At 48.3% G+C, this 25,492-nt stretch overlaps 1 protein-coding gene across 1 annotated transcript in view; it reads left to right on the top strand.

Annotated features, from left to right (window-relative positions):
* The window catches only part of PPP1R14C (protein phosphatase 1 regulatory inhibitor subunit 14C), an 87,602-nt gene that overhangs the window by 38,631 nt on the left and 23,479 nt on the right, over window positions 1–25,492 (top strand). The window lies entirely within an intron of this gene.

Raw genomic sequence — 25,492 nt, 5'->3', positions numbered from 1 at the left:
TTCAGTCATCTGTGCAGGCCCAGTTGATGAGTCAGTGTGTCTTAACCAGTCTGAACTGGACAAGGAGTCAACACTCAGTTCCTAAAAACCTTAAGCACCCGTTACCATGTTGACCCAAGCCAGAGATGTCATCTATAGGGTGAGTTTAGTAATGGGTTATGTAACTACTTCTGCAAACAGACAACTGACTATAGTTAAAGCTAGTTGGCCCCTGGTTTCACTGGCTGGTTCTATACCAAATCCAACAGCTACCACCCCCTTCCTCCTAGTTTTTGGAATTGAATCACACAGACCGGCTCTCGGTTGTAACCCCCTCACTCCCCTTCAACACAGAACACCTCCAGGACCCTACAGGAAGGTGAAGGCCAAGATGGTCACTGTCTAGCAAGGCCTTCCAGGCTCTTGGCCTGGCCTTGATTCCCCATCTCACTTGCAAGTTAAAGGGGGAAAAGGATTGTTTTGGTCAGACCCCTTTTGGGTCAAGCTGCCTGACCCAGGACAAATCATGGAACCTCTCGAAGTCTTCATTTCCTCACTTGTAGTAATAGGAGCCACTACCAGGGCTGAGACGAGGAGTAACTCAACTCTTGGTTGTAAAAGTCACAGGCACTGTGCCTGGCACAGAGGTGCTGATAAATACTAGCTATTATTACTTTGAAAAAAGAGGACTGTCTTATTCAGTTTTGCACTTCTTGACCAGACTTAACGACTGCGCTTTGTGACAGTTTGTGTTTTAAACAGATTTCTTAAAGAAAATAAACATGTTGGCCCTAAGTCACTGATACATAGCTGATTTTGGGTTCAGGACTTTGCCTTTTTATTGTTAATCAATGGACATAATAGTCTCTACTGTGGGGCTTTACTGATCCTCAGAGGGTGTAGATCAGGTGTTTGCTGAGCCGTCTTTTGGATAGAGGCCAGTAACTCTTAACAATTGCATAATGAAACTTATATATTCTGAGCTGTATACACAAAGGCGTCATCCAAATATGATAAAGAACTTGAACCAAGACTAGTCTTCTCTCTGGCCTGGTTCCACTGTTGACTTCCTCAGAATTCACCTGTCATTGGTAAAGCACTTACTATAAGACAGGCACTGTGTTAGGCAAGGGACGTGCTATTTAATCCTTGAGACAGCCCAGTGACATAGGTTCTACCATTGTTTATTCCCATTTGTGGATGAGGAAATTGAGATGCAGAGAGGTGAAGGTCACAGAGCTAGACATTGGCAGAGTTGGAACCAAAACCCCAGTCTGCTGGCTTAAAGTCTGCGTTCTGAGATACTGTGACTACTTGAAGGTAAAGGTGAGCTTGGGTTTGAGAAATATTCCTTTGAGAGCAAATATTTAACGGTGCGTCAGCAGTGTGCAAGATGATGTGTCAGGTCCGCTGAAAAGGAGCCTGCTTTAAGTGTCCAATTACATGTTGTGGCCAGTATTGCCGTTACTTATTTTGGAGGAAGAAAGAGAGCTAGCCAAACTTTTTTTGTCTAGATTCTGGTTTCTTGATCTCTTTGGAAAGATTTACTCATTCACTCATTCATTCTTGCCACTCTTCCTGGACACTCTATGAGTTCACGCGGACTAACTACAAGCAGGCCCTACCACGTACACTATGTTCACCTGGTCCATCCGCTCTTCCCAAATGACAGATTCATTCACCAGCATCTCCTCCACAGCCTCATCTCAGCTGATCACCTTGCTTCCTGTTTCATTGGGAAAACAGAGACGAGCTATTTTCCTGATAGAAAATATTGGGAGCTTCCACAAGCTCCCACATGCCCCCACCCACATCGGTGCCCATGCGCACTGCTCATCTCCTCTTATGGTGGATGAAGTGCCCGCATTCCAAGCAAGGGACCCTCACTGATGCAATGGACTGCATCCTTCTTGCCCACTCAGGGATATTGCTCTGGTAATTTCCCCTCACATCTCCCTAATTGTTCTCTCTGCTGGATCATTCCCATCAGAGTATAAAGAGGCTATTATTTCATGCTTCTTAAGAAAATCCTCAAACCCTTTCTTGATTCCACTTCTTCCTCTAGTTGGCACTCCCTTTCCTTTTCTTCAAAACAAAACTCTTTGAAAAAGTTTTCTGTATTCTTGAATACCAAACCCAGTCCCACCCCGCTTTGTCTCTTGAGCTGACTTTAGGATTCTGCTCCAGCGCTGTTCGTTAGGTCACCGTGACTTCCGTGTTGCTTGATCCAATGATCCATTCTCAGTCCTCATCTCACTTGCAGGATCTGACACAGTTGATCAGTCCTTCCTCCTTAAAACGTATTCTTCATCTCGCTTCCCAGATGCCAAACTCTTCCCATTCTCTATGCGGGTTCTCCCATAGCTTTCTAATTTCTGCACATTGGAGGCCTCAGGGTTTTGCCCTTAGACCTCTTCTCTTTCTCCTACCATTTCTCGGGGTTCTTATTTATCCTCAGGGCTTAAAATACCATCTATATACTCATGAATCCCAAATTCATATCTCTAGTCTGGATCCCTCCGCCAGACTTCATTCTTATTTATCTAACTGCCTCCCTGACATCTCCACTTGGATGCCCAGCAGGCAGCTCAGCCCTAAGATGTCCAAAACCAAGCTCTGATCTTCAGCCCCATCCCTCCTGCAACTGCTCTTCCTGCCCGTCGTGCTCATCTCAGTGATGGCAACTCCATCCTAACAGTTACTCAAGTCAGAAACTTTGGAGTCTTCCTATCCTTGTGTCCTGTATTCAGCTGGTCAGCAAATCCCGTTGGCTCTACCTTCAAAATCTACCCAGTCTGACCTCCTCTGCTGTGGTCCACGTCGCCAACTTCTCATGCCTGGATGATTTTAGTAGCTTTCATCTGCTCTCTCTTCCTCCTCCCTCATCCTTATCACTTTATTCACATAGAAGCTGGAGTGATCCTCTTAATGTAAGTCGAATTATATATGTCTTTACACCGATCTACATGGTCTGCCTGATCCGAGGCCCCCACCCCTATTACCTCTCTGATCTTCCACTTCTTTCCCCTTCACTCACTTTGCTCCCCCTCCCCTGGACTCCTCATCCTTCCATATGCCAAATGTGTTTCCTCCTCAGGGCTTTGCAACTTGCTCTTCCCTCTGCCTGGACCATTCTTCCCCTGGCTCTCTGCATGGCTCACTCCTTCACCTCCATCAGGGCTTCACTCACAATGAGCCTTCCACGATCAACTTTTTTTGGATCGCGATACCCTCAACACTTCCTCTCTCCCTTTTCTGCTCTCATTTTCCTTATGGAACTTATCTCCATCTAACATTATTTTGCACATCTAAATTCCAGGAGGGAAAGGATGTTGTCTATTTTATTTTCTACTCTGTTCCTAGTACCTAGAACAATGCCTGGTGTATAGAAGGCACTCAGTAAATATTTGTGGAATGAATTTATCCACCAAATGTTTGTTTACTGCACAAAGAACAGTGCTTAGAATTGGGAGGGACACAAAAATAAATCGAACGTGTATAATGTTCTCAGAGTGTTCTCAGCAGTGTGACAGAAAAGATGTGTGCATAACACCTACTTTTAGAAGCATTATTTAAGTGCCATTGCAATATGAGACTTTAAAAGAGAGAGACCTTATCCTGCAGCTGTTCTGGAAGGGAATGGTTCCAGGCACCAGAGTGGTCTTGAGCTGGGATGTGAGGTGTAGACGGAGATGGAAGAGGATTTCAGGTGCGCATGGCCATGAGCAGAGGCAGGAACTTTCAGACAGTGTGGGGAATGAGTCCCTTGGTTTGGCAGTTCCTTTTGTTTGTTTCTGAGTGTTCCATTTGTGAAGTGCAGTGTGTCCCAGAGGGGTGCTGATGGCTCTCCCAGGGGTCCTCACAAGGCGTAGAAATTCCATTCTTCGGTTTGATTGGCGGCAGGGTTAGACTGATTCATTTTGACTTTTCTCATCCATTTTATGGACTTGACTTGGATGCTGGCTGCTCTGTGTAGTTATTTAATTGTCTCTAAGAGCTGGCCCAGATTATTCATGTTGTACTTGAGCGTGCTACAGGAGGACATAGGCACAGTGGCACACTTGGTCGGCCTTTTAGTATGAATGAGACAGACCCTGAAATATTCTGAGTGCTCAGTTCTCTCTTTCTGCACGTCTCTTTTCTTCATCTCTTGTTTATCTACGGCTGCCCCTGGCAGATGTGGGCCTGGCTTTGATTCATGGAGAGAAGGAAGCTTAGCGGTAACTAAGTCCTGTGTTTCCCAAACTTGCTGCTTATCAGAGTCATCTGGGGAGCTTTTAAAAGCCACTCCAGGCCTACTTAATCAGCATCTCCAGAGAATAAGCCCAAGAATCAATATTAAAAAAAAACAAAGGAGAAGCAGACTATGATGTACAGGAGGGAGGGCACTCTCCATCAGCCTCCGTTGGGTCATTTGGATCCAGAATGTCCTTCCAAGGCAGCCCACCCTGATTTGGAACAGCTGTTCTTGGTAACAGTTCATTCCCCCTTTCCTTCAACTGCCATTCCGGTGACATGGATCCTGACCCCACCATCCCACCCCTCCTTACCTTGGCTTTCATCCAATTCTTCTGCAGACATTTACTGAAGGCCTGATGTGGGCATGGTTTTCTTATCTCCTTTTTTTCTCCAAATTCCTCTTCCATTTTGATTCCCTTTCCATTATCCCAAGAAATGGTTACTCTGCCAATTCATAACCCGTCTGAGGATCTGGCACAGCTTGAGCCAAGATTTGTCTTTGTCTTGCACACCCGTTTGTTTTCTGTTTAAAGAATGTGCATAAAATGATCCCATCAACAGGATAAGTGGTGGATGTAACTTAGTGAAGGGAACCAAGTAACGTCCTACCACAATTTGTATGTCAATTACAAATTGTTCTTTTCCATTAATTAAAGGAAGAACTCTCCAATTGTCTATTAAGCAATAGTTTATTATCTTAGGATGGCCTTTTGAATGTTGCTTTAAAATGATGAAATAACTTTTCCTTTAAAATATTTTACATTTCATTAAATTACGTTGGCCTCTCCTCCCTCTGAAATTACTCACCCTTTTCCCAGAAGGAGACTGGCTACTCTTACCTCAGCTCACCTTTAGCACAAACAGTTCTGTCCTGTGTTAGCCACATAAAATGCCTGGCTTGACTGGCTGTAAAATGTAAAAGATGCTTTTATAATTTGTTCCATAGTTTAAGATCCTTTTTGTTTATTTAAATTGCTGGGTGGTAGATGTTGGCTCTCCTTGAGCGTCCCAATGAGTCAGGGGGAAGTCCACTTAAGTAGTTACGCAGGTTGAATACAATTATTGACATGGACTTTAAAGGTGACATTGAGCCAGTTCATAAATACAACAATTGATCCAAGAGGCTCTCTGTCTGGGATGAATCAATCAATGAAGGCAAGAGTTATAAAAAGAATATATGTCCACTTTTCCTCTGGACTTTCTTTACTTACATATCTAGGGCAATTGCTATTTATAGCCTTTCTTATATAAACCGGCATGACTATCTTATCTCCCATTCTGGGTGAATTGCCAGAGGAAATTAAGTACCTATGCAATTATATGGGTTCCTCTTAATCCTTAACTTGAATATTCTAGAAAATGTGTTTAATGATAGTTTTAGACCTAAACGTTTTATTTGGGAGAGAGCTTCAATTTATTCACTCAGTAAAAAAATTTCACTCTGCGTGTGAGTTGGATACCATGCTATGTATGGGGGTTATAAAAATAAATGAAATACCTGGGGCTGGCCCAGTGGCACAGTGGTTAAGTTCGTGCACTCTGCTTTGGCGGCCCGGGGTTCGCTGGTTCAGATCTCAGGTGTGGACCCACACACCTCTTATCAAGCCATGCTGTGGCAGGCATCCCACATATAAACTAGAAGAAGATGGGCACAGATGTTAGCTGAGGGCCAGTCTTCCTCAGCAAAAAGAGGAGGATTGGCGGCAGATGTTAGCCCAGGGCTAATCCTCCTCAAAAATAAATAAATAAATAAATAAATAAATAAATAAATAAGGGAAACACAGTCCCTGTCCTCAAGAAGCTCTTGGTGTGCCAGTGGAGACAACAGATACACATCATGATGGCATTTAGTATGCTAGTGACCATGGTGAAATTTAATGTGCCAGTGACCACAGAGCTGTGAGAGGCCAGAGGACAGCAGCTCCAGATGCAGACGCAGTGTGAGGTCACGGGCAGTGGTCAGCCTGAACGGCCTTCACTCTGTGTCCTGGTGTGCACTGACACTGAGGATAGAAGGCCTGAGACCCTTCAGCCTGGTCGTTGGTCTGAGCTGAAGACCCCGTCTCACTGAGTGGACAAGTGGGTTCTCCCGTCCTGTGTCATGGACACTGAGGACTAGAGTCCTGGTTGACCCTCCATTTCTAGCGAGGGGTACCACCAGGAGGGGGTCCTCACAGTGCGCCGTCCTAAGCCTGCCCAACTACGAGCCGAGCTACTTGGAACGCCTGGAGGCTGGCAATGATTTATGGTCATTGGGGGCAGCTGGGCAGTCATAAATCTTCAACCCTGCTTGCCTTTAGAACAACTGAGTGAGTTTGCTGGTACAGAGGGCCACGGGGGCTCAAAATCAATCAGCCAGTCTCTCAACAGATAATTACGCAGTGCCTGCCAGGTGTAAGGCATTCTGTTTCCTCTTTCATTTATGTCAATGTTTAGCAGAATTAGAACAAGACATCCGATTCTTGAATCTCATTTCTGTTCTAAGGACTTGATTTTTAAACCTGCAAGGTTGTTTTGAGTATGTCATCTTCCGTCCACATTGTTCCCTGCTCAGGAGAAAATCAATAAAGCTTTGGGGAAAGATTCGACCATCCAACACTTCTTTTTGGGAATAAAAACCTAGATCGGCATAAGGAGTGCCCCCTTGTTATTTGCCATGATTTTTTCCCTTTGAAAAAATAAATCTGTAGTTCAATCAGTTCTTTGGTTGGAATTAAAGGTAAAGCCTGGCGCCCCCTTCTCCATTTCCATCTGCCATTCCTGGTGATCTCAGATGAGTGTCTGTTCCAGGAGCAAAAGTAACAGACGTTGGTGAGATAACAGTTTGCTGCCTTACTAGCTGAAGCTTTCTTTGTGACTGTTATCAGAATAACAAAATTGGAGCTTTTGGAATTACTGGAATTTTATCATGCACCACTTGTCTGCAGTCTAAGGTGAAATTCTATCATAATCAGGCTGATGGCATTTTGGAAGACAGATGAGAATTCCCAGGTAGGAGGAAGGCCTGGATGCTCTTCCCTCCTCGTCCCATCACGAAAACCTAACCGTCTACTGACGAAGCCTTGAACTTCTGCTACTTGCTTCATCCCTTTAGCTTCCAGACACATAACCTCAGGGAGTGACTCAAATCTCAATCCTTAAAGGACGACAGAAGGGTTATAAGGATTACCAGCAGAACTTGCCTTCCTCAGGCCTCAGAGAGGTGGAGGGTGGGGAGTGTTTTTGTGGGAGAGGAGAAAGCTAGGCCTGTTAACGGGCTCGGCTCCTTCCTGGTGAGTTTAAACTGGACTGTCTGCAGGTCCACCCCACATGAAGACTGATCGTTTCCTGTTGTTTGTCTGGGAAGTTACTCCGTGGGGCTCTTCTCACCATCAGCCACTCCCAGTGGACGCCGGGGGGATCTCTGGCTCCACAGGGCCCTTGGCTTCCATGTAGAAGGCGCCAAGTGTTTGAATGGAATTTCACCTCCATCGCTTGCCTGGGATCTGTGAGATTAGGGAGAAGGAGGCAGGTGGCCTGAGAGTTAAAGGGTTGTTTTAATAGATTGGCAAATTGCTGATTTCCAGACTGTTATGGGATGTCTGGTGGTGGGTATCCGGGTGGCTGAAGCATTGCTTTCCAATGTGGAGGCAATGTGGCTCTGACATCTGTGCCCGATTGCCACAGTCGACAAGGAGGAAGACCGGGTCGGGGGCTTTGTGTGCCTTTGCTCTGGCTGCGCTGTTGTCACATGACCTCCCTCCCCAGGGAGAGGAGGGCGGCTCCTTGGTAAGAGATGTGCGAATCGCTCGGCACCCCTGCCAGAACTTCCTTCATCCTTGGCCTGTTCACTGGTCTTGTCTCGTCCTGTGTTTAAGACCAAACGGTTACGAAAGCTGCGGAAGATGGGTTTTTTGACTCATTTTCAAAATGGAAGCCCCAGCAGGAGCTGAGGAACACTCAGGTGACCCCAGCAATGCCATCTGTTCGCAGAGGGTCTCAGGAGAAGCAAAGATGAGCAGAAGCAGAGCAACAGTGGCCTTGGGCAGGGAGAGACCCTCCTGTGGCCTCTGACTTAGTGAGGGCAGCGCAGCAGGCTCTCACTGCTGCCGACGGGCTCCCATAGCCAAGCTGCCGTGTTCTGTCTGCCTCTGTCAGCATCATCTGGGTACAGTTCTGTCTTACTCCCAAACTGCAGGTGAGCATCTTACGTTTTGTTGATCCTTGAATCCTCAGCACCCAGGACAGTGTCCAGCCCACAGGAGGCAACCGATAGCGTAGAATGAAAGTTCTACAAGGGGCATGGAAATCAGGGACCACACAGAAGGAGGGGCTTTCCTTTTTTTGTTGTCACTATCTGTAACGGGATGCCTTTCTTACTTAAAGATACTCCAAGAACATGAAAACACTAACTTGAAAAGATGTATGCACCCCTATAATCATTGCACCAATATTCACAATAGCCAAGATGTGGAAGCAACCCAAGTGCCCATCGACAGATGAATGGGTAAAGAAGATGTGGTATATATACAACAATGGAAAACTGCTCAGCCATAACAAAGAGGAAATTATGCCATTTGCGACAACACGGATGGAGCTTGAGGGTATTATGCTAAGCCAAATAAGTCAGACAGAGAAAGACAAATACTGTATGATTTAGCTCATGTGTGGAAGATAAACAACACAGAGAGATGGAGAATAGGTTGGTGGTTACCAGAGGGGAAGGGGGTGGGGGAGAGTGAAAGTAGTCAAGGGGCGCATGTGTACGGTGACAGATGGAAACTAGACTCTTGGTGGTAAACATGATGCCATCTATACAGAAGCCAAAATATAATGATGTCCACCTGAAATTTATGCAATGTTATAAACCAGCGTGACCTCAATAAAATAAATAAATGAAAAACGCTCCAACCTTCCGAGGCAGTGGTTTGCACACTTTACTGGCTTCCGAGTCCCTTTGGCTCCTCTTACCTGCGGAGACTCCTCAGTTCCTCCTTACATCTTAGGGTCCAGGGGCTCCGGGGGGTTCCCAGGAATCTGCATCTTCACAGGGGGCTTCTGGGGTGGCTGTTTTATGAATCGTGACTTGAGAAAGAGCACGCCAAGCTTCCAGCTGAGAAGCGCTCTGAAAAGAGGCTCTCCAAGTGGGGAACCAACAGTGGAGAGGGGACTCTGGCTCATTCCACTGCTTTTGTCAAACCCTTAGGGCTTTGCACACTTTGATTCCTTCTGTTCCCATCGACTCCCCCAGGTACGCTTTCAAATTCTCTCCAGTACTCTTTGAATATTCAGTGGCATGATTGAAACCAGTTGACAGTTTAACCACTGAGTACTTTTATAGGAGAACCACAAAAAGTTCCTGGACATACATTTAAAAACCAGCTGAGTTTCCAAAGGATCGGATCTTAAACAAACTGTTTTAGCCCCAGGAGACTGGCGATACATTACAGCCACCCCTCATGGCGTCAGGATCCTAATGACTTGCTTCTGTGGAACAGCTACTTTTTTTTCCTCCCCTGTCATCTGGAACCCTTTCCTACCCCAGTCTGCAGACTTAGCCTTACCCTTTGCACCCTAAGGCATCTGTCCAGTTCCCATTTCCAGTCTGGAGAGCGCTCCCTTCCCTCTGTTAGTGGCGGGTGGTACAGCGCCTGGTCTGTTGGTCCAGCCCCTGGCTCCCCACCCCTCTGGACCATCCCCTCAGGTGCAGACGTGGCCTCCTCTGTGACAGCCCAGAGAACAGCAATATTTAAATCAACCATCTCCACCTTATTGTAGCAGGTGAGGCCCAGGCCTCCAGCTGCGGGTTTAACATTTTCTCGGAAATGGTTTCTGATTCCCAAACTTGCCCTAAAATCCTGAGTCCAGGGGCTGGCCCAGTGGCGTAGTGGTTAAGTCCACACACTCTGCTTCAGCGGCCCTGAGTTTGCAGGTTCATATCCCTGGCGCGGACCCAGCATCACTGGGCGAGTCATGCTGTGGCAGTGTCCCACATGCAGTAGAGGAAGATGGGCTCAGATGTTAGCTGAGCAAAAATCTTCCTCTAACAAAAAGAGGAGCATTGGCAACAGATGTTAGCTCAGGGCTAATGTTCCTCACCAAAATAAACCCCCAAAATTTAAAAAACCCTAAATCCACTCAAGTATACCTTACAAAGCGTTTTGGTCCACGGAAACATGGAGTTCCCTCCTGGTTTCCAGGTCACTCTGGGTGCCTTGGCTGCTTCTGCTGGGTCGGCTGCCTGGAGCCATAGTGGTGCTGGAGGCTCGCTGGCTCGCAACCCCACCCTGCTGGTAGGGCTGTGCCATTCTCCCTTGCTGCTCCCAAAGCCGCTGACATCAAAGGGGAGAAATCTGTGCCCCAGCAGTCCTGCATTCTGAACGGCACAGAGCACACGTTGACATCGTTTGTACCTGTTAGGGTCGCATTGTCCAGCTTTGAAACTAAGCCATCGGCCCCCTTGGTCAAGATACTCCAACACTCCTTCTGTAAAATAGAGATGATGATACCCAATTCAGTGAATTGTTCATTCTTTAATTCCAAAAACGATTATAAGGGCTTACAGTGTGCAAGGCACTGCTCTATGGACTTACGGTTTAGGGAGGGAGACCAACAAATGTGAAATTTCACCTGTGTGGTAAGTGCAACAAAGGAGAGGCTCATGGTGTTAGGAACACAGTTTCAGAGGTGGGGAGGTTGACCTTGTCACAAGGGAGACCAAGGAAGATTTTCCTTAGGAAGCGATTGCTGATGTGAGATAATGAGAAGAGCACATGCAGCATGTGCAAAGGCCCTGTGGAGGCCTGAGTGGGGAATGTGGTGAGGGATTGCAAGGAGGCCAGGGGCCCTGCACCCAGAGCCTTGTAGACTGGGTTAAGAATTTTGGTCTTGAGAGCAGTGGGAAGCCACTGAAGGGTTCTCTGTAGGGCAGTGACAGATTTATGTTCTTAAAGTTGCTACCCCGGCTGCAGAGAGGAAACTAGATTGGAGAGGGAATGAGAGTGGATGTGTGGAAGCCATTAGGAGATTCCAGTAACGACTTAGGCAAGAGAGGATTTAGTTTAGACTTGAGAGTAGTGGAGGTAGTAAACGTGCAGATCCAGGAGACAGGTGAGCCATAGAGCTGATAGACTTAGTGATGGATTGGATGGTGGCGACAGAGGAGGGGCAGGTGGTGGGGCATCCTCGGGGAGTGGCCTTGCCTGCAGGGAGTAAGCACTAATTAAATGTAAATTATTATGGTAATTATTTACAAAGCGGCACTCCCTTTGGTTGACACATCTCACACAGAAACTCTGCTGAAATGACCTTTTTTGGCTGTCTCCCTGAGACTGGAATTTGACCAAAGGCAGTTGGGCCCATGTGGCTCGGTGGCCCCAAGCCTTCGCCTGAACCCCGACTCAGGCCACGCAGGGAGGGGGCTGTCTGACTCCTGCCTGCTTCCCCAGACTGAGCCCACACCTCCCGGCTTTCTTGGCCCCTGGCTTTGCTTCCCTCTCTCGTTTGCATTCTCGACTGTTCTTAGGGTTGGCACATGCTGTGGTCTTGTCAGTGGTACCCCTGCAGCTCCTTTCCTGCTGGGACAGCCCAGCGTCCTCCTCTCTGGGAGCTCCACGTGGCGCCCTCCCACACACTGCCCTGGGTTCCAGGTGGAGCCTAGTGCCCGGATGTGCCTCAGTTGGCTGAACATCCAACATCACACTGGGGACCATTTTCACATTCACGTATTGTAGTAAGGATCAGCACGGCCGTTAACGGGAGGGTCAGCCTCTCATTGCTATGCGTTGTCACCACCAAAACAGTAGTCTTTTATTATTATCATTAATAGAATTTATATTTTAGACCAGTTTTAGATTTACAGAAAAATTAAGTGGGAAGTACAGAGTCCCCATATACCCACCCACCATCCCCCCCCTCCTCCCTGTTTGTCCTGTGATTGACAGCTAGTGTTAGTCTGGTGTATTTATTACAATTGAGGAGCCAATATTGATACATTATTATTAGCCGAGTCCATAGTTTACATTAGGGATCACTCTTCGTGTTGTACATTCTCTGGGATTTGGCGATAATGACATGTGTCCACCACTGCAGTGTCACACAGAATAAGTTCAGCGCCCTAAAAACGCCCTGTGCTCCACCTTTCATCCCTCCTTCCCCTGGGCTTTTGGCAACCCCTGATCTTCTTACTGTCTCCATAGTTTTGCCTTTTCCAGAATGTTCTATAGTTGGAATCATACAGTATGGAGCCTTTTCAAATGGGCTTCTTTCAAGGTTCCTCCATATCTTTTCGGGGCTTGATAGCTCATTTCAACAGTAGTCTTTCAAATGGCAAGGGCACTGTGCCTGCTGGTCTGCACCTGGAGGTCTCCATATGGGAATCAATTTCTTTTCAGTGCCTGGCGTCTCTTCCAAGCGGCATTTCTGCATCACCTTATCAGTCTTCTGTGCACCCATCAGTCCTGAACACATGTGGCCAGAGCTGATTTAGGGGCCTTCCCGGATAGGACGTGGAAATGTGTGGAAATTAGTGCTCTGTGTTCAGGAAATCTGGCACCAAGCTGACCCCGGATTCCCATCGGAATGCGTCCGTCCTGAGCAGTGTGGGGAAGGTTTGGTGCTGTGGGATAACTGCCCTCTAAGAACTGGGCTGCGACAGACTTCGAGCTATTGTTACCTTTGTGACACCGTGGGGATAAGTTGAGGATTCCCAGCCTAAAGAGTTCTGCTTGGCCCCTAAGCAGTTTTACTAAAAAAGGTGGCTGTGGGCCATCTTCCATCAGAAGTCAGCCCTGGCCAGATCGCTAAACAGACGGGAGGCAGGACATAGCCAAGTGTGACTTCTTAGGGGCAGGCTGGACGGCCCTTGCCTCTTGCTCTCCTTAGGTGACATGAGCCCTTTCCTTTGGGACACTCCTTGATTCCTTCTTCCCCAGTGTCCTCATCCATTGCCTGGAGCCCAGGACCAATCTGAGCTCATCGCTGACCTGCCTCGCCCACATTCTTGAGCTGCCCGGCCCCTCCTCTTTTTCTATGTGTATGTCCTAATGTCTGTGTCCCCCAGCTCCCTCAGTACCTGCTTGGGAGCCTGTGTGTGGCATTCATCGTGTCATAGGTCCTGCTGTCAGAGCTGAGGGTCTGGAGGGGAGACGCTGCTGTCATTGCACAGGAGCCGTGAGCATGGTGGCAGCCGGTGGCCGCTGTAGCGAGAGCCTTGAGGACATCCCCACTGTCCTCAATTATGCCGGGGCCAAGAAGGCTGTCCTTGCCATCTTTATGAAGCGCCCCAGCCATCGCTTATTCTCAGAGACTTTATTAGAAGCAACCTCTCGCTTTTCTCGTCCCTTTGGCATCATTACCCACCAGCTGTGCATGTTTAGGATCCACAGGCAGAAACACAGAGCCAAGTGCTATTGTTTCCAGAAAGCTCTCCGTATGGAGATTTTTGCTTACATTTTCTTTTCTTTTTTCCTTTTAATTTTTGTGGTTTTAGACAAGTAGGTAACATGTTAGATCTTTACTTGCAACTTTCAGGCATCAGGACTGAAAGATTCCCTGGAAGAGATATTCACGTTGAATTTTTTTTTTTTTTTAAGAGGAATCCACTGGTCAGATGTGCCCAGTCCACTTAGCACTTTGATTTGAGGTCCGGACACCATTGGTTGAGTTTGTCCTGCATGCCCAGCCGCCATCATGCCAGCTTTTTATTCAGCCCCGAGAATTAGGTATTTGCCCCCATTTTACAGGTGTGGGAAGTAAGGGTCAGCAGGGGGAGTTACCTTGCCCCAGCTCACGCAGGTTGTAAGTGGGAGAGATGCAATGTAAACCTGGGCCTGTCTCTCTCCAAGCTCCATGCACTGGGCACGTCACCACCCAGCCCTGCCCGAGGGGTCTCATTTGTGCTGAGAAGCAAAGCAGCCTGGGGTATGTGCTGCAAGACTGAGAGCTTGCTCTCTGGGATTCCCTGTTCACCCAAACTTCCTGGGGCCCTTTTACCACAGAAGGAAGTGGCCTCATGAGCTATTGAGACCAAGGGTAAAACATGTAACACCATTTCTTCCCTGAGTCTGAGTCCTTTTTTTTTTTTCTTATGAGGAAGATTGGCCCTGAGCTAACATCTGCCCTGAGCTAACATCTGTTACAAATCTTCCTCTTTTTGCTTGAGGAAGATTGTCACTGAGCTAACATCTGTGCCAATCTTCCTCTGTTTTGTGTGGGGTGACACCACAGTATGGCTTGATGAGCAGTGCTAGGTCTGCACCTGGGATCTGGGCTTGCAAACCCTGGGCTGCCTATGCAGAGTGTGTGAACTTAACTCCTATGCCACCAGGCCAGCCTCACTAGTGTTTTTTTTTTTTTTTTGAGGAAGATTAGTCTTAGCTAACTGCCACCAATCCTCCTCTTTTTGATGAGGAAGACTGGCCCTGAGCTAACATCTGTGCCCATCTTCCTCTACTTTACATGTGGGGCGCCTACCACAGCTTGGCTTGCCAGGCGCTGCTTTGTCCCGCACCCGGGATCCGAACTGGTGAACGCCGGGCCACTGAAGCGGAACGTACGCACTTAACCGCTGCACCACTGGGCCAGCCCCAGTCCTTCTTTTTTTTTTAACTGTGTCTGGAGAGCCATGATTATCTCTCCAGAGATATTCATTTGTTAAAACATATTGCTAATGTTGGGTTTTAGGAAGGGCAGGGGTTGGGGCGGAGGAAGCCCGCCCCCGGGGCCCATGATACCTGGTAGCTGTCCAGAGGAGGAGCAACCTACATGGAGGGTGGGGAAGGGAATGGGGTTCAGACTGGAAAGCACCTCCTCGCCTCGGCTCCACGCTGTCTGCCGCTTTCCCAGCTCCTCCTTCTCTTGGTCAGCATCCAGGTCACCTCCCCTGACTCCTTGGCCTGGGCGCCCCCTTGCCAAGCGCCCTCCCTCACCACCAGGGACAGCATCGCCAGCAGCTCACACCCACCCACGGTCACACCCGCCTGCTGCTCCTACTTCATGGGTGTGTGCTTGATACCTGCACCTTGCAAAATGCCCCAGCTCAGCCAGCCTCATAACCGGTGCAGCTGCAGGTCTGTCATCTATCTCTGCGTCTATTTATGCATAAATAAATATGCATGTCTTTGAGTGACCCAAATAAGAACAGAATATATTTTGTGCTGCCGCCTCCCCAGTCTAAACCACTGTCATCTCTTACCGGGTTATTTCCGCCACCTCCCAAGTGGTCCTGCTTGGGCCCTCACCTCCCACAGCTCATTCTTCACAAAGCAGCCAGGGTGGTCCTTTATAAAAGGTAATCAGGGGGCCGCTGGGTGGCTCAGTGGTTAAGTTCACATGCTCCGCTTCAGCAGCCCAGGGTTTGCAGGTTCGGATCCTGGGCACAGACCTACCCCATTCATCAAGCCATGCTGAGGAGGCGTCCCACATAGGAAACTAGAAGGACCTACAACTAGGATATACAACTATATACTGGGGCTTTGAGGAGGAAAAAAAAGAGACAGAGAGGAAGATTGGTAACAGATGTTAGCTCAGGGCCAATCTTCCTCACCAACAACAACAACAAAAAAGAGGGTAATCAGATCACACCACCCCTCTGTTCAAACCTCCAGTGGCTTTCCTCTCCTTCAGGGGACAAGTCAGGGTCTTCACAGGGGCTCCACCCCAACTCCACTACAGTGACCCTGGGCTCCTTGAAGCTTCTCAGACACAGCTGGGCACCAGCTGCTTCCCCTTGATGCTCTCCCCTTAGATGTCAACATGGCTTCCACCCTCACCTTCCTCAAGTCTTTTATTCAGATATTCCTCTTGCTACTCCAACCACCCCACTTAAAATTCGAGCCCTCCTCTTATTGCCTGTCCCTCTCTTCTGCTTATGTTTTCTCCAACATGTTTATCACCATTTGCGGCACAATATATTACTCATGTGTTGTTGTCTGTCTCTCCTATCAGGGCTCAATCTCCACGAGAGTGAGGATTTTGTCAGTGGTTCCTCCTTTCTCTCTGGCATCTAGAAAGTGCCTGGGAATAGAGGGGCTCAATAGATAGATGTGGCGTGGGCTTGCCTGGCGTTTCTGATGTAGATGTGCCTCGTTCTAGAATACTCCACATGACCAGAGATGTGACTCTTCGAATCTGCGAGCTGCTCTTGGTTTTATATTGTTGATGGTTAGGGCAGTGGTTCTCGGCTGGGCTGCCGTGAAGGAGGAGGTGTCATGAGTAATTTGTTTGTTGACAACAGTGAAAGTACTAAGAAAGCCTGCGAACTATCATAAAATGAAAACATATTCTAGGGTGTTTGTCAGATAATGTCAGTCTCGCTTACTCGTGACACACTGTGTTTTCTGGAGCAGGAGTAGAGAGCGGCGCTGTGTGTGAGGTGCTGGGGACGGGGCATGTCCTGTGGCTTTTCTCCTCTCTGCCACAGCTGTCGTTTGTGTGTGTGCGAGGGCTCCAGAAGCGAGTGTTAGCTGTGGGGTGTGTGGGTAAGGGAGGCCCAGAGCTGGCTCCCGGGTGGCAAGGACAGCAGCCTCTGAGGATGTTACTCGAAATGTCCCTGCCCTTTCCCATGGGATCAAGTGCAGTCAGGCTGTTTTGATTTTGGGGGTATGATTTTGTGTTTGGCTCTGAGTTTTAGCCATTGGAGGTTGTGTAACTTTTAAAACGAGTGTGTATCAGGGACGCGATAGGAACGTGGGATCAGACCATTTGCCGAAGGTGTTGAAACTGGGGTGACCTATACTTGTTTACCCCATTTTAGTCCCGTTTGAGGCCTTGGTTGAGACCACCCTAGCCCCTCCGAATGGCCAGGTCGCCCCTGCTGATGTGTGCACATCAGGCACTGGACCCCGTGCCCGTGTTAAAATAGGCTTATGGGCCCCCCGATGGCCAAGTGGTTAAAGTTCTGCGCTCTGCTTCGGTGGCCCAGGTTGGCCAGTTTGGATCCTGGGTGTGGACCTACTCCACTCATCAGCCATGCTGTGGCAGTGTCCCACATACAAAATAGAGGAAAATCGGCACAGATGTTAGCTCAGGGCTAATCTTCCTCAAGCCACAAAAGAGGAAGATTGCCAACGGATGTTAGCTCAGGGCAAATCTTCCTCACCAGAAAAAAAAAAAAGGCTCATCTCCTCTCCTTTCACTCAGCTTCCCGGCTCTTTGCTCTTCACTTCCTGGCCTCCCAGGTACCCTCCTCAGTCTTGATTTTAGTACAGGCATACATCGGAGTTATGGGAGGTTCGGTTCTGGACCACCACAATAAAACAATACTGCCATAAAGCAAGTCGCATAATTTTCTTGGTTTCCCAGTGCATGTAAAAGTTATGTTTACATTACACTGTAGTCTATTGTGTGCGATAGCATTATGTCTAAAAAAACGATGTACATACCTTAATTAAAAGATACTTTATTGCTAAAAAGTGCTAACCATCATCTGAGCCTTCAGGATGTCATAATCTGTTTGCTGGTGGAGGGTCTTGCTATCCACGCCATATCTACTATGCGCCGTAAAGTGAAGCGAGATAAAGCGAGGCCCACCCGTGCGTGGCCTCCGCCTTCATGATCCACGGCTACAGATGACTTTCCTGGTCTCCTGGTTTGTGTTGCTGGAGCACTGCTTCCCGAAATGGGAGGTCAATGTTCTAAGACATAAGAGCCGATAGGTCTTCAAAGGTCTGTGGTTTTTCTCTCTTGGTTGGTGTTTTAGGTTGGAAATCGTTTCCCCTCAGGATTCTGGAATCATTGCCCTCCGGCTCCCGGCTCCCAGTGCTGCTGTCGGAAGCCTGGTAACACTGATCCTCCAACTTTCTGTGTGTGGCCTGCTTTCTGTCTGAGAGCTGCCGGGATCCACCTCCGTCCCCGAGCTTCTGACACTCCGCGTGATGTGCTATGGGGTAGCTGGGCGCCTTTGTAAGTGGAAGATGTTTCTTGCAGATTTCACGGCTGATTTAAACATTAAATATTATCATATTTAAATATGTACCACTTACAGCCAAGTGTCAACTCCTTAGGCTTACAGGTCTTCCAATTATAAAACCAAATCAAAGTTAAACATAATTTTGCAAGTTAAACATAAAGTACCCAGCAGCAGAACTCACATGTGGAACATGAGTTGACTGCGATGGCTGGCATCATTCCCTTTATGACAGGGAGTGAGTACAGATCGCCGCAGCTCAGTGTCCCTTGAGCGATGGCTTCTGGCTTCACCTGGTGTGAATAAGTCGCTTATGTATTCCATCCACCCTTTGGCCTTTTCCTCATTAGCCCATGACAATTAACGCAATTCTGCTTGATGCCAACATGTAACCACAGTGCCAGCTTGGCTAGAGGGTGATCATCCAGACGCTTCTTAGAATAAATATGCTTGCTTACAGAAATTTTTTTGGATTGTCATTAAAGTGAAAGCATGGAATGTAAATATTTTCCCAGTGAGCTCACGTAATCCCTAGGATTTGGTTAGCCTCCGGTCTTTTTTGGGTCCTCCCGCAGCTCATAGAAAGGGGAGCTCTCAGAAGAGCTGGCTGTCGTAATAGTGGGTCCCCACTCCCCGTCCTCCTGCCCCCCAATGCTTCTCCCCCAACTGCCACGATGATGTTCACAGTCCCCTAATCCCATGGCACTTCACGTCCTTATTTTGAGATGGAGACTGCAGACAACCGTGAGCCCTGTCACTTTCAGGGAGCTGTTAAGCTGTGTGTCATAGAGCTTGAAAACCATAATCCATTTTCAAGCTGTTTTAGCTTAAGCGTTCCTGCCCCCTTCACTCTTATGGAGAGAAAGGTGTTTGTATTTTTTAAATGCTGACTCCACACTTGACAGGGTTCCTGGGTGCATTTTCTGGCTAGTTGGAAGCGTGCGTGCATGTGATGTGTGGTGTGTGTGCACACGTGTGTGGGTATGTGTGGTGTGTGTTTTTACCACAGAGCGACTGTGTTTCGGGAACCTGCCTCACTTGCATTTCTGCATCCTGGTGTCTGAGCCTGTTCTGAGCTCCCAGCTGTGTAGACCGGCTGCAGGCTGCCGGGTCTACCTGCAGGAGAAATGGCAGTGTGTTCCTGTGCGGTGGCTGGGCGGGGATCCAGCCTCTGCCCCCAAGTTGCGGGGAGGGACGCTGGCTGAACTCTGAACTGCTGGTTGGTTTGTGAAGTGGCTTCCAGGTCCCAGGTGTGTTCCCCGGTATAGCATCTTTCTCCACAACTGCTCGGGGCTGGAAGCCTGGGTCTTCTCTTCACTTTTTCCTTTCCCTCATCCAACATCCAGTTCATCTCCAAATTCCATCTGGCTTTCCCTCCCTATTTTTCATTGTTTAAAATCTTCTTTTTGTTCCTGCCACAACTTGTGTTCAAGCCTCGTTACCTCACAGTGGGAAGAGCATATTCTCCTCTCAGCAGCCTCCTTGACTCCTCGACTCCTCGCCTCCTCCCTTATGCCCAGGGCCCTGCCGCTGGCTCAGCTCTGCCTTCTGGCATCTCCCATCCTTACTCTGAAGCCCTCAGTGGCTAGTCTCTGCACGATGAGAACAAACTGGCAGCCTGCAGGCTGATGGATTTTGTTTGTCCTTCACAACGTTTTAAGTCATTTTTAACCGACTTACAAAAAAATCAGGATATTTTTTACATTAAAAATCTGTATTTTCAACTTGTCCTGTAAACTTAGAAAATCTGGCAGCCCTGAACACATGTTCCTAAAAGATTACAAGAGGTGGGAATGGGGCCTTCTTTGCTGCCTTTCCTTGGGGCTTGTTTTCTCGTTTGCCACACTCCCCACTACTCCTTATAGCACCCCAGCCTGCCTCAGCTCTCATTTCTGTTTCCTGTCTGGCCTCCACAGGCATTAATATTTGCAGCCCAGAGCTGTCTGACTCCCAGGCCAAGGACCTTTCTACACCTCATCTTTAGAACACACCTTGTATTTTTGCCTCCTGTGTACCATTTGGCCTCTTGTGGGGGCTCTCCATCCCCCCAAACCTGTCCAGATCCTGCCATCCCGCAAGGCCAGCTTACACTCCCTCTCCTCTGTGAAACCCTCCCTGCCTGCCCCAGGCGGGAGGTCCCCCTCTCCTTAATTACTAAAGCACTTTGGGTTTCTCTCTCTTTTGGTGCCACCATTTGTCGTTTGTTTCTGTGCTCAGACTGACAGTCCGTCCGGGGCAGGGCTCACAGTGTCTGACGCTCGATGCCTGGGATACTGTGGACTCTGAACAGGTGTGCGACCAGAGAGATGCATAGAAATGATCAAGGGCATTGTTCTGTGGGTACCAACAGGAGAGCCGCTGACTAAATGTGGGATGATGTTAGGTGGTGACTGTGAACAGACTGTTTCACTTCTTGTCACCAAAACCACTGTCTGGGGATCTCTCTTCAATGTGGAGAGACCCCCAACACAGCTAACCTCTGGTCCACCACAGCGGGCTGTGGGCGTAGTCGCTTCCTTCTAAGTGCTTTTGATCCCTCACTGGGGTGATTCGGTGATAGTGGTGGAAGACCAACAGAGAGGAGAAAGAGCTGAAGAGAACTTCAGTCAAACTTAGAATATTTCCATAGGCTTCATGAAAGACATTAAATACCAAATGTACCCAGCATTGCACACCTGATGCTAGATCACTCTGCTTCCCAGGACCCTCCCACAGGGACCTCCGTGACCCGCGTCTCTATGTCCTTCTCACCCAGGCTTTGGTTTCAGCATCACCCACCTTCTAAACTCTCCCCAGCTCCACACTCCCAGTGTGAACACTGAGCTCCTCCGAGCCCCTGATAGATCCGGGTGGGGGTAACGAGAAGCATCGTAGGTTGGTAGAAAGTGCTAGAAAGTGTGGATGCCTAAGGACTGTGAAAAGTACTCAGTCAGTGACTCATTGGTTTGCATCAGTTTTCCTGCTTGGAAAGCCAAGCCCAGGGTTTCCCAGCCACATGCCCCTGGGGAGTCACAGTGACCTTTTAGACTCCTGTCATGCTCCTTTGAGAGGGGCGGGGGCGTTGCCTCCCAGCGTCTGGTCCAGAGGGTGCGTGGACTCTAGGAAAGTCCTGTGCAATGGGGTGAAAGGTTCTATATCTGTGCCATCCTGGGCAGTAGCCACGCACCACATGTGGCTATTGAACACTTGAAATGTGGCTAATGTGACTGAGGAACTGAATTCTTAATTGTATTTCATTTCAGTGAATTTAAATTTAAATACCTCATGTGGTCGCCGTATTGGACAAGCCAGATCTCCAGGGTCGGAGAAAATGGGTCAAATGCAGTCAGAGCCTGAGGGAGGCGAGAGCGCTGTGCAGTCCTGATGAGAGCACGCCTAATTGCCGATTCCTCCCGCGTGGGTGCGACTCTGCATTGCTACACAGCAAAAGCCCGTTGACCAAATCTGGCAGGAATTCAAAGCTGAATAATGTTTGCCGGAAACGCATTGTTGTGCCGTTCTGGGGAAAGCGTGACTTACTTATGATTCTTTCATTTCCTTTAAGAATAGCAGACCTGGAGCTCCCCTTAGCTGGGGTTCCTCAAGCAGCTTCTAGTATATCCTGCTTCCTCTGCTTGATTTCATTAAACCAACATAAACGGATACTGGTGTCCACACCAAGCATAAATCCTGAACCCAAAGGACTGTATCGGGGGAGGACTGGGGAAACGTACACAGCGGGAGGCTGTGTAGACAGTTACACAGATCGAAGCTTGTGGGTTTGTCTCTTTTGCTTGGCTTTTCTTGAACACTGGCAGCTGAAACAGGCTATGGGTGTTTGGGGCTTATATGGGGGTCGTTAAAGCCACACTGCGCTGTGGATGTTGCTGAATTAATTTCACGCCGCCTTGGCCGGAACGCGCACACACAGTGTTCGCCCGGCTCTGCTCTGGAGGCTGGATGGCCATGGTGTCAGCATCCCTCGGCCGGGAGAGGGTCCCTGTGTGACTCGTCCCCACTGTGGCTTCCCAGCTGCAATATGTGTTCCCCGTACTGGGCCCCCGTTGTTTTGTAATCTAATGACTTTCTTTGTGATGTTTCAGTCCCCACCAGGCCTTTCACCGTGGAAAGTCTGGCAAACCCTGAAAGCTGTACAGCTGTTTGTCCCTAACCCTAAATGACACCCATTCTCTCGCCACAGTCTTCCTTTCATCTGGGATTTCAAATATACACAAAAAGAGGAAGTCAGGCGCAGACAGCATCTGGGCAAGAAGATGCCTCATGGTGGAGGCGAAGTGGTGGTGGCGGGGGAGGCTGGTACTGGTGGAGGGAAGCAGCACACACATCCGGTGTGGTCTTTCCCAGTGTCCTGACAACAGGGCATAGCCACGGGATCCTCCCAGCATCCTTTGCACCGTGGAGACCACATCTGTACTCACTTCCCTGCTCTGCCCTTAAAAATGGCATCTCATGTGAAACAGCAGCTTGGGACCAGTCTGAGACAGACTGGCTGGATGGAAGTGTGGGATGGATGGATTATAGTGAAGACCAGCAGCCCAGCCACGTCTAATTGGAGGGTGGTAGTGCCTGTGTTCATTGCCTTGTCTTGATTGAGTCTCCAGGGCCTGGCAGGTACTATCATATATTCTCTCTGTTTTTTTTTTTTTTTTGAGGAAGATCAGCCCTGAGCTAACATCTGCCGCCAATCCTCCTCTTTTTGCTGAGGAAGACTGGCCCTGAGCTAACATCTGTGCCCATCTTCCTCTACTTTATATGTGGGACGCCTACCACAGCATGGCTTTTGCCAAGCGTGCCATGTCTGTACCCGGGATCTGAACCAGCGAACCCTGTGCTGCCGGAGCAGAGCATATGCACTTAACCACTGCGCCACCGGGCCAGCCCCAACCATCATATATTCTCATAGCCAGGCACACATCCCCACCCCCATACTGTTTTTCTGACATCTGGGAAGCCAGGTCATCATGTTTTAATTTTATTCCTATCATTGTGCTTCAGCAAGAAGCAGTTGCTCCCAGTTCTAAGGTCATTAGAATTTTCTAAGGAGATAAGCTTTTTTCATCCCTTCTTGGTATTATTATTAAATTTTTTAAAAGAGATTTTAACCTTAATAAGACTAAGGATGTTAGACTTGCCCCTCTAGTTAGGTTCAATTTTCCTTCTATTTTGTGTGAGCTTTTCAATATGGATTGCATATCTTACAATAATAAAAAAGTAATCAGTACTCTAGCAGCCTTAGCTGTGTGCCAGGGACCATTCCAAACATTTGATATCAATTAGCTAATTTGATCCACACACCAACCTTATGAGGTAGTAGTTGTTTACGCTCCCATTTTTATAGGTGAGGAAACTGAGGTCAGAGAGGTTAAGAAAGTAGCCCAGAGTCACACAGTGGGTTAGTGGCAGAGCTGGCCTGTGACCCAGGATGCCCAGCTGAAGAGCCCACAGGCAGGAGGGTCACCCTTCAGCCTTATTCTCATCAAACATTTAAACTGGGGCTGGCCCAGTGGCGCAGCGGTTAAGTGCGCCTGTTCCACTTCAGCAGCCTGGGGTTCCCTGGTTCAGATCCCGGGTACAGACATGGCACCGCTTGGCAGGTCATGCTGTTGCAGGCATCCCACATATAAAGTGGAGGAAGATGGGCATGGATGTTAGCTCAGGGCCGGTCTTCCTCGGCAAAAAGAGGAGGATTGGCGGCAGATGTTAGCTCAGAGCTAATCTTCCTCAAAAAAAAAAAAAAAAAATTTAAACTTCCTATTTCTATATCAGCCAGTTCTGTTAATAGGTAAATGTTAATTAAGTATAAATATAAAAATTCTGTTGATGAATATAAAGCTTCTCTTCCATCAAGTAGAACTTCCCAGATGAGGCCTAAAACACCCACATTGATAATTACTGGTTTTGGAGTCGATTATCCCATTGAGCTCTCAATCAAAGGATCTAAACAAATTCTCCACAGGAGCAGGAGTAGTCGCTCGGGGTTCACCAGAGGGGTGTTCTGGAACTCTCTGTGCCCGGTGAGGACCTGCTCTCAGGAGCTAGTGTTACTGAGGGTGGTTGAGAAGGAAAATCACGCTTCTGTTTTTCTCGTTTACTCTCACGCTGTTACCACACTCACAACACGTCGACACCAGATGTGGGGTTTCCACACACAAGCAGTCCTCCTAGACGCCAGCTGCGTGTCCTGTAATTTAATTCAGTTCTGCCTGGAGTTGGGCTCAGATCCCGCAGCCTAAGGGCTCTGTCCCACCAGACTGCCCCCACTGCAGATGCCAACACATGTCCCGGGTTGTCACCTGTACTTCTGACCAAGGGCTGTAAACCGGTCTTCCCATGAACCCCTTCCGTGGGTTCGATAATTTGCTAGAATGGCTCCCAGAACTTAGGGAATTACTTATGTTTATCAGTGTATTACAAAGAATACAATAAAGGATACAGATGAACAGACAGATGAAGCGACACATAGGATGAGGTCTGGAAGGGTCCCAAGCACAGGGTCTTCTGTCCCCGTGGAGTTGGGATACATGGCTTATAGATGTGTTTACCAACCTGGAAGTTCCCTGAACCCCCTGCCATTGGAATTTTTATGGAGGCTTCATCAATAGGAAACTCCATTTCCAGCCCCTCCCCACTTCCAAGAGCATGGGAAATGGGGTGGAAAGTCCCAAGCTTCTAATCATGGCTTGATCTTTCTGGTGACCCCCCCCCATCCGGGAGCCCACCAAGAGTCACCTCATTAGAACAAAAGACGCTCCTATCACCCGGGAAATTCTAAGGGTTTTAGGAGCTCTGTGTCAGGAACTGGGGTCAAAGACTAGATGTTAGAACAAAAGATTCTCCTGGCATCCCTGTTTACAAGGGTTTTAGGAGCTCTGTGTCAGGAACTGGGAGCAGAAACCAATATATATATTTTTATTATTCCACCGTAGTGTATCATGTTCCTCAGTTTCCTCAAAAAACTTGGGTCCTCTCTTGTGTTGGAACAGGACAAAAAAAATGATTGAGCACTATTATCTGGTAAATGCATTTTCCTAGAAAGGAAATACTCAGAAAGTCAGACTTACCCCTGGAGACCAGACGACACAGCTGGCACAGAGTGGCTAAGGCCAGGTGAGCACACAGGTGTGGCCCCCACAGATCTCTCTCCATCTTCTGCAGACACTTGGCCATCCTGTGGCTGGGAGGAGTTGAGGTGACTCCTAATGGGAAGGCAAAATGCAAAATTATAGACTCTCTTAAATTGCTTTTTTTTTTTTTTGGTGGGGAAGATTGGCCCTGAGCTAACATCTGCTGCCAATCTTCCTCTTTCTGCTTGAGGAAGATGGTCCCTGAGCTAATATCCTTGCCAATCTTCCTCCATGTTGTTTGTGGGAGCATGACTTGATGAGTGGT

This window comes from Equus caballus, chromosome 31 (assembly GCF_041296265.1).
Source record: "Equus caballus isolate H_3958 breed thoroughbred chromosome 31, TB-T2T, whole genome shotgun sequence".
Classification (NCBI taxonomy): Eukaryota; Metazoa; Chordata; class Mammalia; order Perissodactyla; family Equidae; genus Equus; species Equus caballus.
The sequence above is the reverse complement of the archived record's forward strand: the minus strand, read 5'-3'. Positions and strand labels throughout refer to the sequence as shown.